This window comes from Panthera leo, chromosome B2 (genome assembly GCF_018350215.1).
Source record: "Panthera leo isolate Ple1 chromosome B2, P.leo_Ple1_pat1.1, whole genome shotgun sequence".
Classification (NCBI taxonomy): domain Eukaryota; kingdom Metazoa; phylum Chordata; class Mammalia; order Carnivora; family Felidae; genus Panthera; species Panthera leo.
Genome location: NC_056683.1, coordinates 71,137,739 through 71,151,801, shown reverse-complemented (window position 1 = coordinate 71,151,801; position 14,063 = coordinate 71,137,739). Strand labels below are relative to the sequence as shown.

At 37.5% G+C, this 14,063-nt stretch overlaps 1 long non-coding RNA gene across 1 annotated transcript; it reads left to right on the top strand.

The window, feature by feature from the left end:
- The first annotated feature begins 13,026 nt into the window (after positions 1–13,026).
- Positions 13,027–13,604, top strand: LOC122220119. Its single transcript, XR_006202683.1, has 2 exons — positions 13,027–13,456; positions 13,574–13,604. It is a non-coding gene; the product is annotated as an uncharacterized LOC122220119 (long non-coding RNA).
- Positions 13,605–14,063: the final 459 nt, after the last annotated feature.

The window sequence follows — 14,063 nt, the reverse complement described above, 5'->3', positions numbered from 1 at the left end:
ATGCCATCACCTGTTTACAGTGGTTGATCCTCCTGTGTATGGATGGACTGTGCCCAAACTGCTGATTCTACAGTCTCTCCATCTCTGGAGCCGAGCTGTCTTCAGGAGCTACAGCAGCAGGCTCCACACACATCCTTCCACCTGTTGTTCTTTCCCCACGACTATGTCACCTACTTCCTTGCATGTATCACTCATTTACGCCAGACTCGTTTGGCACTCATAGCGAAAACAATGTGCTGATGCGTCTAAATTAGTTTTCTCTCTTAGGAGATTCTCACTTATGATACTAATTTGCATCATAAATATTTTCTTTCTTGATTCCAAGAAAAACAAGAGCCCAGTCAGATCTGAATGATCACAAGTCCTCAATCACGGAGGTTCAAAATAATAAACTGTAATATACATAGTAGTCTTTCCATTCCAGCCTGATTAATTCCAAACTCCCCACAATCAGGGTAACTCTTCTCCCTGGAAGCATTCTGGAAAAAGTTTGCATGCCAAATGAGACATAGAACTGAATAATTGTCTCATAAAATATTAAAATTTGCTTAGAAAAAAGATTCTCTGGACATCTAATGTTTGCTGGCTGAAGCAAGGTTGTGTCCCAGCAAGCTTATCTGCTACTAATTACAATGCTTCTTCCTCCAGAACACATTTACTCGAAATATAAGTATTCCAAACATAATTACTCTTGGAAGGCTATTGCATGATAATGGTTGTGACAATCTGGGAATATTCCCAGTGGAATAGCTCCAGTTTGTTCATTGATCTATTAATAGTTCTGCATGTTTTTTTTTTTTTCATGTACAGATGTTCTTTGAAAACCTATGCTAGATGATTTTTCCTGCTCAGTAAGAATTTAAATCTTCAGTATTTTAATAATTTGGGTATTTCAATATCTTCTCCTTAGTCACAAATTTTAATTTTTCTTGTCATGAACCACTAAATTAATCATAACTTTAACAGGCAAAAAAATTACAGATAGGTATTACTTTTAATAAAAATTAAAACATGACCCACAGTTACAATTCTATATTTCTTCTTATTTGTCATCAATAGCAAGTGTTCTTTCTTTTTTTTATACATAAGTAATATTCCATTATGTGAAACACAAAATCTTTATCCATTCATCTATGGATGGACACAGGTTGCTTCCATATCTTGGCTATTGTAAATAATGCTGCAATAAACATAGGGTGCATTTATCATTTTTAATTACTATTTTCATTTCTTTGGGTAAGTATCCAGTAGTGGAATTACTGGATCATATCATAATTCTATTTTTAATTTTTTGAGGAACCTCCACACTGTTTTCCACAGTGGCTGCAAGGGCTCCTTTTTCTCCATATCCTTGACAACACTTCTTATCTCTTGTGTTTTTGATTGTAGCCATTCTGAAAGGTATAAAGCAATATCTCATTGTGGTGCGTGTGTATGTTTTTTTAAGTTTATTTATTTATTTTGAGAGAGAGAGAGCACCAGCAGGGGAGGAACAGAGAGAGAGACAGACAGAGGGAGAGAATCCCAAGCAGTTTCCACGCTATCAGTGCAGAGCCTACTCAGGGCTCGAACTCACAAACCGTGATATCATGACCTGAGCCAAAGTCAAGAGTCAGATCCTTAACTGACTGAGCCATCCAGGCACCCTCATTGTGTTTTAAATTTGCATTTCTCTGATGGTTAGTAATATTGAACATCTGTTTATGTATGTGTTGGCCATGTATATGCCTATGTGTTGGCTATTCCTCTGCCTATTTTTTAATTGGATTATTTGAGGGTTTTTTTGGTGTTGAGTTGTATAAGTTCTTTATATATCTTGGATATTAACCCCTTATTGGATATATGATTTGCCAATTTCTTCTCCCATTCAGTAAGTTGCCTTGCTGGTTTATTGATAGTTTCTTTCACTGTGCAAAAGCTTTTTATTTTGGTATAGTCACAATAGTTTAATTTTGCTTTTGTTTCCCTTGCCAGAGGAAACATATCTAGAAAAATGTTTCTATGGCCAATGTCAAAAAAATTACTGCCTGTGCTTGTTTTTCTTTCTTTCTTTCTTTCTTTCTTTCTTTCTTTCTTTCTTTCTTTCTTTCTTTCAGGAATTTCATGGTTTCAGGTATAACATTTAGGTCTTTAATCCATTTTGAGTTGTTTTTGTGGATGTTGTAAGAAAGTGGTTTAAGTTTCATACACATGCAGCTGTCGAATTTTCCCAACACCATTTGTGGAAGAGGCTGTCTTTTTCCCATTGCATTTTCTTGCCTCCTTTGTCATAGATTGACATAATTATTCATAATTATTCATAAAAGCATGGGTTTATTTCTGGACTCTCTGTTCCATTGATCTATATTTCCATTGATCTATATTGATCTATACGGTGCCAGAACCGTACTGTTTTGATTACTACAGATATGTAGTGTACCTTGAAATCTGGGATTGTGATATCTCCAGCTTTGTTCTGAGCATGGCTTTTTTATTGTCTCCTTACAGGCATTTAATATTTTTATTCTTAAAATATGAAATAAGTGGAGAAATGAAAATGGAATCTACTTGGACATAATTATTTCATTTTGAAAAATTTTAAAGGCTTCTAATGTTGTTAGACTTTTCCACATTTGTTAATATGTATTAATTTCTCTTTAGGCAATTGTCCATATCCTTTGATTTTTGTGCTTTGTGGAGTTTTCTTTCCCTATTTTTAATCTTAGGAAGTTTCCTCTTTGCAGAAATTTGATAAAAATTTACTTTAATTTTATGCTGCTTTTTATATTTTGAATTTTAAATTTAATTCTTAAATTCATTTGGTATATATTTAATGAAATGGTATAGTCCAAGTTATAAATAAAGATCTCTGAGCCCATGACTTTTCCCAGAATCATTTAATGAATAATTCTTTCCTTTTTTCTTTGACTTGGGACATTAACTTTATCATATATTTTAATTTTGTGTTAGTACTACTTAAAAATGTTTGTAACATATAATATTTTAATGTCTGTACAGGCTATATCTCTTTTCATGATTATTATTTTTAATTTTTAAAAACTCACTTTATGTGTTCATTCATCTAAAAAATTTAAGATCAGGGACAACTGGGTGGCTCAGTCAGTTAAGCATCCCACTTCAGCTGAGGTCATGATCTCACAGTTTGTGAGTTCAGGCCCTGCATCGGGCTCTGTGCTGACAGCTCAGAGCCTGGAGCCTGCTTCAGATTCTGTGTCTCCCTCTCTCTCTGTCCCTCCCCCGCTCATACTCTGTGTCTCACTCTGTCTCTCAAAAAATGAATAAATGTTAAAAAAAAATTTTTAAATAAATAAAAAATTTAAGATCATTTTGAATACCTTAAAGAAATGGTTTTGAAATGTCAGTGAGCCTATAATTCAATTGGAGATGATTTGACACTTTTAAATTACTCAGTTTTCTTTTCCAGGGACATGGTATATTTTTAGTTTTTTCTTTACATAGGTCACAGAAGGTGACTATTGTGACTGAAATATCTTGTCTTTTACATTAGCTAGCCAGATATTGGCAGATATATAATGACAACATCTGTAATAGCCATATTTGTCTGTATAATAATATCTATCTCTTTCATTGTCTACCTTGATATTGGCATGTATATAATAATAATATAATAATATAATAATTCATTAGCCTTCGGGTTTACTAAGCAATTATCTTATTTAACTTTCAAAACAATCTGAGGAAGTGGCATTATGGTTTCCATTTTTGGACAAGGAAAATAGAGTTGAGTAACTTGCCTCAAATTGCAACTTCTGGGTGACAGAGCCAAGTGTGTGTGACCTCTGACTTCATAGTCTGCACTGTTACCATACCACTTTACAATATAAAAACCATTAAATTTTCTATTTTTCACTTATATTCCGATTGACTGAACTTCAGGATTTAGAGAAAAGTACATTTGAATTACAAATTTCAAGTCAGCATTCTTTATTCCCTGTTGCAGACTCCTCAATAAATCCTCTATTGAATTTCAAAGAATACTCCGGAAACAACAACTCTCAAATGACTGTCAGTAGAATGTCAAAAGAAGATTAGAAAGGCTCTATTAATATTTTTGCATATATTATGTCCTAAGTACAAACTTTGCAATTTAAAAATTATGTCTCCCTCCTACCCTGGAATTTCTTGTGTAAAAAAGCTTCTGGACATGTCTAGAAACTCCTATTTAATATTTTTACACACTAGACAACCATTATAATGACATGATGTTAATATACCTACCATGCTCACAACAGGAAAAATAAGAGGAAGAGACAGATCATTTCCTCTCCAAAGGCCATTGAGAATTGTGTTCATGAGCTGGAGTTTCTCAGCACCACTCAACTGGCCACCTAACTAAAATGACCATGCAAAAATGACTGATAACATATCAAATAACATTTGTTGCTTGTGAACAACAACTATAACATTTCTTCAGGATGAAAAAAGGCTAAAAATCTGACCAGATCATATAATTTTCTCAGAAAAATGTACATTATCAAAGATAGTGTGCTGATAGTGTGGATCCTGCTTGGGATTCTCTACCTCCCTCTTTCTCTGCCTTTCTCTCTGTCTCTCTCAAAAATGAATAAATAAACTTTTTTTTTCCCAAAGATACTTCATGGAAGAGGAAGGAAAATGGCCAAGTCTTACAAGATTAAGTCACCCAGGATCTTGGCTATTCTGATGGTATCTGTCCATCATGGCTACAAGCATCACCCATCTTGTTTTGATACATCATGTTTGCATGACCATCCAAGTGGTAAAAAACAAAGAAACAAATCAAAACCAAAACACATTAAATTTTTGGTCCCTTTTCTTCACTGGGGCCACAGGCATGAATTATTTTCATTTAGATGATGAATTTCTTCTGCACAAAGTTCATTTGGACATGTGAGTATCTTGTCTAAAACTGAGGTTTTGTTGTGATTTTGAAGGGGTTCATCAGAATTCAGACTTGCAAAATATCTCCACGTGTAAGCAAACATACAAACACCATCTTCTTTTCTTTGTATTTTTGATCAGAGTAATATCAGGACTGGCAGGTATAAATTCAGAGGCCATAGCAAAGATGGTGAAACTAGAACTTTGTCCTTGATTTGCATTAGCTGTGAACCCTGTCTCTTCTTTCTTCATTTGGCTGTGTAGACCGTGTAAGTGCTTCTGAAAGGAAAATTCCAGCAATAACTGAAAAGCAGCTTCCATATGAAAAACTCTCTGGGAGACAGAATCCTCTCCAGTCTACTGCAAACACAATGAAAAGGGCCTAAATCACCAAGACAATGAGGGGGTTGATTCCACACCATAGGGCACAGTATCCTATGCTTAGAGTAACTGCTGTCCAAAATACTGCTATCAGTATGAGAAGCCTCTAACCTATCTTGAATATCAAACAATCAGTATAGTATGCTTAGAAGTGAATTGTGAAATTTGTAAGATGTAAAGCCTCAGTTTTGATAGCTGGGAATATTCCCGAAGCAACTATGGATTCTCCTAAACCAATACTTTTCAAACTGCACTGTGCATACAAATCACCTGTGATGAAGATTCTGGGGTCTGGAGTGAGACCTGAGATTCTGATTCTCGGCAATGCTGGTACTGTTTGTTCATTGACCCCACTTTGAGAAGCAAAACCTTGGCCCAAAAAAACAGAAAAAACACAAAAAAACCCACATCTCAGCTGACTTTTAGATAGCTCACTGGGAAGTCCACCATGGCTCCTTTAATATTTCAATACTCTACTTCTCCATTATACAGTAAAGAATTGGGGATGAGGTTTTGTAATTCCAAAGAACTTGTACATAGTCTAAGTCATTACAGCTTGCAACAAAACAAGCCCAGCAGAGAGGTCAGTAAAAAAGGTGCTTCAAAAAGTAAAAAACCGGGGCGCCTGGGTGGCTCAGTCGGTTGAGCGTCCGACTTCGGCTCAGGTCACGATCTCGCGGTCTGTGAGTTCGAGCCCCGCGTCGGGCTCTGGGCTGATGGCTCAGAGCCTGGAGCCTGCTTCCGATTCTGTGTCTCCCTCTCTCTCTGCCCCTCCCCCATTCATGCTCCGTCTCTCTCTGTCTCAAAAATAAATAAACATTAAAAAAAAAAATTAAAAAAAAAAGTAAAAAACCATCACATTTTGGAAATGTCATCCAAAAAATCTCAAATGGCCTTCATCAGTGCTTCTTGAAATGGTGGATATTTTTGAAGTGGCTTTTTCTCTGTAGTAGGCTGGCATGCCACCCTTTTGATGTTTAATTAACACTGAGTCCTTGACCACTGACTTTTGTAGAAAATCTTTGCTGGATGTTGCATGAAAGAATGTGCTCTTTTGAGACACTGGCAGAAATGTATTAAAGTAAAAGGCACAGCAACAGATGCTATGGTCATGACATTGAAGTACAAGTAAAACAGGTTTGCTGAAGGCACTGATAGTAGTGCCAGCATGTAGGCTACTATGCAGAGGCACCTTCTACGGTAACCATTTACTTTCTGACCGTATTCCGCATTAACCACGCCATATGTGACAAGTTCTTCCTGTGGAGCTACTCAGCAGCCCGCATGGCCTGGGCTCCTTGATCAAGTAGGAACAACAAGATCATGTCTGGTTTCTGGGGACATGACCAGCGAGTGCACAATCAGGAAGTAGCAGCTTCAGGCAGAGTATGTCCTACTGGGAAAGGTCTCATTTGTGATCTCTGCAGTGGTCAGATTTTTATCTGGTTGCAATAAATACAAGAGGAAAAATGAATATGCATGCTCCTCATCCTATAGAAAAATCTAGATAAACAGGATCATAGTGGGGGACAAAATCCAGGAGCAGCTCAGTAAACTCTGTGGCTCGTCAAACTTTCCATTCTAGTGTACATTCAGAATTTATTCCTTTCTGAAAGTGGTGCCAGCTTCCTCTCTTCAGTTCCAACTTTTGCTTCTTCCAATTACCAGTGACTGTAAAGTCCAGCTTTCCTTCTTGGCCTCTTTGATTCTCCTTTATGCAGCTAAATATTGTTTTAAATTCTTTATTTGCATGTATAATACTTTACAGCAAACCCATGGTCATGACATTTTTTTAATGTTTTTTTTTTTCTACTGTAAAAATAATGGAGATAGGAAACTTAGAAAATGTAGAATTACAGATTCCCCCCCCAAAAAACTGTCCATAATTCTTATCATTCAAAAAGAACCACTAATAACACTTTAATGTAACATTTTACATTTTCCAAATACTTAGCATTTAAGATTAGTTTGTTTTTATGAAAGCAATATCACCACTTGGAAGCCCTTTAAAATTATACAGATGTGTCTGTGTAAGACTCCTAGCCCCTTCTCTCACTTCCTATGCCAAGTCTCACTCCCCAGGCATAATAATTTTCATCAGATAATCATGCCCATTGGATATATTATTTTTGACCATTGAATATTTTTAAGGGAACTTTGTTTGTTCATTTGCTTGTGGTGGTTATTCTTTAACCTCAAAGAATACATTTTACTTCTATTTCTTGACTTACTGATTTTAGGCAGTATTCATCAACTTGTAATAAAAGATGAGGAAATTAGGACATTCCACCTCTGTTCTTCCTGATTTTTGTTATACTTTTTAAATTGTTGATGCTTGTAATGTTTATATTGTTTCATTGTTTTCATTTTAAAATGTAGCTCTTCTATGCTGTGTTTATAAATTGAGTTTGGAAATGTAAACCCAGGGGAATGAGAGAGAAAGAGAGGGACAGGGGCAGTACTTCTTTAATTAGTTATGCTGATGATATCCCCATCCTGAACTGACTTTTGCAAATGTTGCCTCTGAACTTGGAATTTCTCTGGGCCTCCTGTGGAAACAAGTCCTTTTATCTGTGAAGTTTAGGGTTATAGTGTTTCACTTCTCTATGTATTCCTTTAGTCTGATCCTATTTAGTTTCTATCTTCCAGAATTTTTTCAAACTTTTGGTCAATTGCTATCTCCATTTTATGACCCCTCTCTTAACCATATGTTCTTAATCTTTAAAAAAACTTTTTTTTTTTTTTTAATTTACTTAATGGCTCTCCTATTATTTTACTGAGACTTCGAGAGGCCAGTGTCTAGACAGGTATGTGCAATTCACCACCTAGCAACAATTTCTCCTGTATATCCATTGCTTGGTTTCAGTCATCTTATTATGAGCCTTGATGTCTTGCTGATTGGATTATTAGACCTTAATAAAAACAAAGCCATAGGATCACATCAATACTTATTCAGATGCCAGGGACCTGGAGTTCCCTTTTCATCTTTGTGTCTATCTTCTGCTATACTCCCTACATCCTCTCATTGTTTCTTCTGTTAGATCCATTCTTTTTTTTTTTTTTTTTTCCTTAGAGTGAAAGAGAGAGCGAGCTCCAGTGAGGGAGAGGGATGGGGTGGGGGGAGGGAAGAATCTTAAGCAGGCTACACACTCAGCATGGAGCCTGATGTGGAGCTCCAAGTCCACAATGCTGGGATCATGACCTGAGCCAAAATCAAGAGTCAGATGCTCAACCGGCTGAGCCACCCAGGTGCCCTTTGCTAGATCCATTCTTGCCCTAACCACCTACTTATGTGGTTCCCATAAACCCACTCTGCAAAAACCAAAGAGAAATTGAGCAGTAATTATGGCCCCCCTCCTGCTCAAAATTTCATTCATTAATATTTTTTTAAGCATATTTTTAGTGCCTACTCTGTGCTGGGCCTATTCTAGGTACTAGGCATACAGCAGAGAATGAAACAGATGAACTCTCATCCTTGCAGTGCTTATATTCTGGAAGGCAGGGACATGTTATATCCTGTAGAATTACAGTCATCCACACAAACTAGCAAACACTAGAAGCATAAAACGTGTAATGCTGCCAACTTAATAAACACATCATCAAAACTCCTAGCTGTCTTCTAACAAATTCCTAGGTAGTTAGAATCACTCTGGTCTACAGATCAGTGGACATTTAAGAATGATAATAATAATCACATTTAAAGGAACAGATGTTATAATTCAATTCTTAAAATTTTAAAACAATACTGACATCCTATACTAGAGTAATGGTTAAGTAAATTATGACATATCTGTAAAGTGGAAAGATGAGACTATCATAAATGATATTAAAGAAGACTTTAAGATAGATGACCAAATTGTTACTATTAAGCAAATAATCATGATATAAAATTATAAATATAGTTTTATGTTAATTGGGCTGTCTCAGCTTAGTGGATTAATAAAAATAGTGTCATTTTTCCCCCCCAATCATTGCTTTCAACTGTGCTGTATTGAATTCCAGATTAACATCTTGGACAAATTCCATAAAATTCTGGTTACTTTCAGGTTTTGAAGTGTAGTCCAGTTTCAAAACTTCAGTCTTAGGGGCATGTGGGTGGCTCAGTCCATTAAGCGCCCAGCTCTTGATTTCGGTTCAGGTCATGATTTCACAGTCGTGAGATTGAGCTCCATGTCAGGCTCTTCACTGACAGGACAGAGCCTGCTTAGGATTTTCTCTCTCTCCTCACTCTCTCCTCTCCTCTCCTGTCTCCTCCCCTGCCCCCCCTGCTTGTGCTCTTTCTCTCTCTCTCCCAAAATAAACTTAAAAAAAAAAAAAAGAAACCTTCGGTCTCATTTCTGATTCAATCTCTTTTCTTTCCCTCCTGTAACAGAAGCTAGAACTCTGGACGTGACGGAAGTAGGGGAGATGATACTACTGGCTCTGGTGGGGGGATGGGGAAGTCATCCACCTTTATATGTGAATGGTCCACAGGTCAAGCTGGGGAGGCATCACTGGCCTCACTCTGGTTCAGCATGTTCGTATCTGAGACCAGTGTCTCAGAAGACAAGATGGTCTCTAAGCATATGAAGTGTACCTCCCTTGGCATAATGCTCAGCTTTACCCAGTTCTTTTCTGCTGTTGTGAGGAAGAGAGGGACAAACTGGACTTCCAGGTTGAGCAGGAGTTCACTCTCTCAGCTTCCTCTCTGGGTTGTATGTTTACCACCCCGTAGCCTCCTAGGGCAACCCTGTGCTCATCTGCCTTCCTCTAAATCTTCACTCCTTTTATGGAATCATGAAACCCAGACATCCGTGCTATGGCCTTTAAGATCATGAAGAACCAGACTGGGGCCAGGAGCCCTCATCTTCTCAGATAAACTGTCTTTAAACCCTATTTGTAGTGGTTTTTCAATTCCCACCTTTAGAAATTTCTAGAGTAGAAATGGACATTACTTTTTTATGGATGCCCCCATGAACAATGGAAAAATCTCCTAAAAATCTCACATGCTTTATTCCAATGGCAGCACAAAGCTACAAAACAGCTACAACAAAGGAGCAGACACAAGTCAGGAATCTAGATGCCAGTCTCTCCTTCTTCAAGGCACCTTATGGGTGTCTATGAATTCTTTTCTGGGAGTTCCTCCCCTAACCCCTACCCACTAGGCCATTTCTTTGGTGAGGTGAAGGTGAAGAGAAGAGTTTTCTAGGGTTGTGGTTGATGGTAGAAAGGCTGGTTATATACTTTTTAATAAGCCCCAGTAGAATGTTTTGAGTCCTAATTATTTATGGCTTTTAAGAGCATGACCTCAGCTTTAGACAGTAGCCACAACTCTAGGGTAACAGGAAAAATCCCATGCAAGATTCCATTTCGCAGAAAGTAGAGAGGGACATTTTCAAATTTAGTAATTTTTTACTTGAATATTTGTATTGTTTAATCTGTGTTAGGTAAAACAAAAATCTTAATTCATTCAACTACTATGATTTTCCTAAATATTGTGGGTTATGTCATACTGTTCGAGTCTACCTGGCTTCTGTTCCCATTTATTAACTTAGTGTTATAGACTAGACCAAGGCACATGAAATTGCTACGCTGTTCTCCCCACCTTGCTGCCTGATCAAGATACCATGACCTTGACCCCACTTTTGTCCTGTCACTAAGAGCAGGCAATTGGTCACTATCCCTTGATGAGAAGAAATGGAGTTCAGTGATGCCAAACAAGAGAAATGGGACCATGCTTCCGGCTATCTCATTTCTAACCAGAGCCTGCATATCCAGGTGCCTTGGTCTTGTCTCGGGATCCAATATGGTGAATCACAAGGTTATTAATACTCAGTCACAGTCTAGACTTGCCACAGATCCCACTTTCCCTCTTGAGTGTTCAGGAAGGGCAGCTGGTGCATCAGCTTCACTAAACTCTAATGGCAGAGTGTGATCCATCACTACTTTCTGCCTATGTCAATGCACTAAAATTTCTTTTATCAGCAATAACAACAATTTTAAATTGCAATATTTTTAAAATTGTGGTAAAACACACATATATATGCAAAAAATTTACTGTTTTAACAATTTTTTAAATTTAATTTTGAGAGAGAGAGTGTGTGTGTGTGTGCACTAGTGCACAAGTGGGGGAGAAGGGGCAGAAGGAGAGAGAGAAAGAGAGAGAGAATCTTAGGAATCTGACTTGGGGCTCAATTTCATGACCATGAGATCATGCTGAGCCAAAATTGAGTTGGATGCCCCTGTTTCAACCATCTTTAAGCATACAATTCAGTGGTATTAAGTATATTCAAAGTGTTGTATAACCATCACCATTATCCATTTCCAGAATGTTTTCATCATCCCAAACAGAATTTCTGTATCCATTAGACAATAACTTCCATTCTGTCCTCTCTCCAGTTCCTAGATACCTCCACTTTCTGTCTCTGGGAGTCTGTGTATCCTTGATATTTTATATAATATTAATGTTTTTCCCAAGGCTTACTCACCTCTGGGTATACTGATCATTGAATGTCCAGACTTTTTGGGGAAATATTTATGTATGTATGTATGTATGTATTTATTTTGAGAGAGAAAGCATGCACGAGGAGGTGGAGAGAGAGAGAGAGAGAGAGAGAGAGAGAGAAAGAATTCCAAGCAAGCTCCACGCTGTCAGCACGGTGCCTGATGTGGGACTCTATCTCATGCACGAACCATGAGATCATGACCTGAGCTGACATCAAGAGCCGGATGCTTAACCTCCTGAGCCACTCAAGGACCCCAGAGTGTCCAGATTTTTGAATCAGGAAAGTAAGAGAGGGTACAGCTAACTTAAGAAAAGTTTACAAGTGCATGCCTCCCCCATGCATGAAAGTGAGGCAGGATCCTGGCTGTAACTACAGCACAACTGTAGAGAACTGAGTTTCCTAGAACTGCCGACTTCCTGATTTTTGCTCTTTGTTTGTATTGACTACATCATATTTTTAATATAAAGAAACTATGTCACTGGAAAGTCAGTGTTATTTATAAACAGAAGAAACGATGAGCACTGATAGAATTTAAACATGGTTATTACATTATAGCTAGAAACTATTGCATGCGGTTTGTGTGTAAAAAGCTAGCTCTTGTTTTTTGTAAAAAATACGATTAAGAAGTATTAGCAAGGTACTAAAGACTACCAGCAGACTGAGATTTTTTCCCCTAAGTTAAAAAGATTCAAAGCCATTGATATCAATAGATTATATCAATAGACTACTAAAGTGATTTCAAGGACCACTAGTGTCAAATGGTCAGTATTATGGGCAGCACTACTTTGTGAACATTTTACCCTTTTTGTCATGTTTCCCTAGTGTTATGTAGGTCCTCCACCCTTACTTAGCCTAATAAAAATTACCTATATGCATGTAGTGAGAAGGAACATCAAATAATATGTTTTATAATTTCTTTTCCTCTGGAATCATATTTCTAAAATTATTTTCCTATTGACTTAATTATCAAGAAAAAAATTTTCAGGTGCTGAGATCAAAGATTATTTGAACTTACCAAGGCATAAAAGGTTAAAAAAAAAAAAAAAAAGGAAAGAAAGAAAAAGCATGTTAATTCCTCTTTAATAATTCAAGATTTCAGTGATCTGAAAGTATGGGGGGGGAAATCACCTGAGTAATAAAGCATGCATCATTTGAATGGATTAAAGTTCAAATCACTGCAAAGCGGCTTATTTTTCATCCATCACCATGGATACAAAAGGACAGCTGAAGTGCAGGCATCTGACATCACAAGCATGCCCAAACATGCCCAGGAGGAGAGCTGAGCCAGTGCCACAAAGGACAAGAAAAGCAGTGAAGGGAGGGGAGAAAGAGGCAGAAGGAAAGGGTCATTGTTAAGACGATGAAACAGAAGTTCAGTTGGGAGGATTAAATACGGGGAGGCTCAAGGCCATCTGAGAAGCTTGGAGACCAGCAGTTGTTTATACCGACCTTTTAATACCTTCTTAGCCAGAAATAGAAACAGAGGGGACTGAAAGAGAAGGTATATCAGATAATTCCCTTCTCAAACAGCAGTTTCGATAATTTCTTTTATGTTCTTCTTATGTTTAGCCTTTAATTTAACTAATGTTCTAAAGCTTTGACCTGCCTGGCTCACTTATTATTAAAAATCAATCCCCCAAGTTATTGAAGACTCCAAATAACAGCTTGAAAGACAGTGGAATCAAGTACCCACAGGACAATAGAAAGTGGTAAATATTGAGAAAAATTACTATTTTGGGGTATTAAGTTCTTTTTCGTAAGAAAGAAATAAGTTTTACTTTATTTTAATTTTTTTATTAACTTAAAATTGTGTTTCCTATCAAAAGGCAGTCCATCTATTCTCTGCTGAATAGCAGGTAAGGACCTGAACTCAGGAATACTGGATTCTGAGGTGTGCTGGTAAAAGGTTTGTTTAAACAACCAGTTCTCTGGGGAAAGCCCGGATTTGTAGCACTTGCTGACTTCTGTGGTGTAAATATTTTCACCATGGCTGATTTCCAGCTACCAACATGGTGTCAACTGGCTTGCAAAATTTCTAAAGATGTAACAATTGGGTCTTATGACTGAGTGCCAGCTAGCTCTAGCATACCAGGGACTGGGTTCTGTACCAGCTCTGACGCCAGCTTGTGGTGAGATTTTGAGCACCTCACTGGGCCTTGGCTTCCTCACCAGATGAAGGGGTTGGAACTGGGTTAAAACTCTAATTGTTAACATTCTGCATCAGTTTGCCCTGTGGTTTGAGAGAGGATTCTTGGCTGCTTTTGGAAGGGGGTGTTTGAGAGATGCTGAACTGTTAGGGTTCTATCTCCTCACATC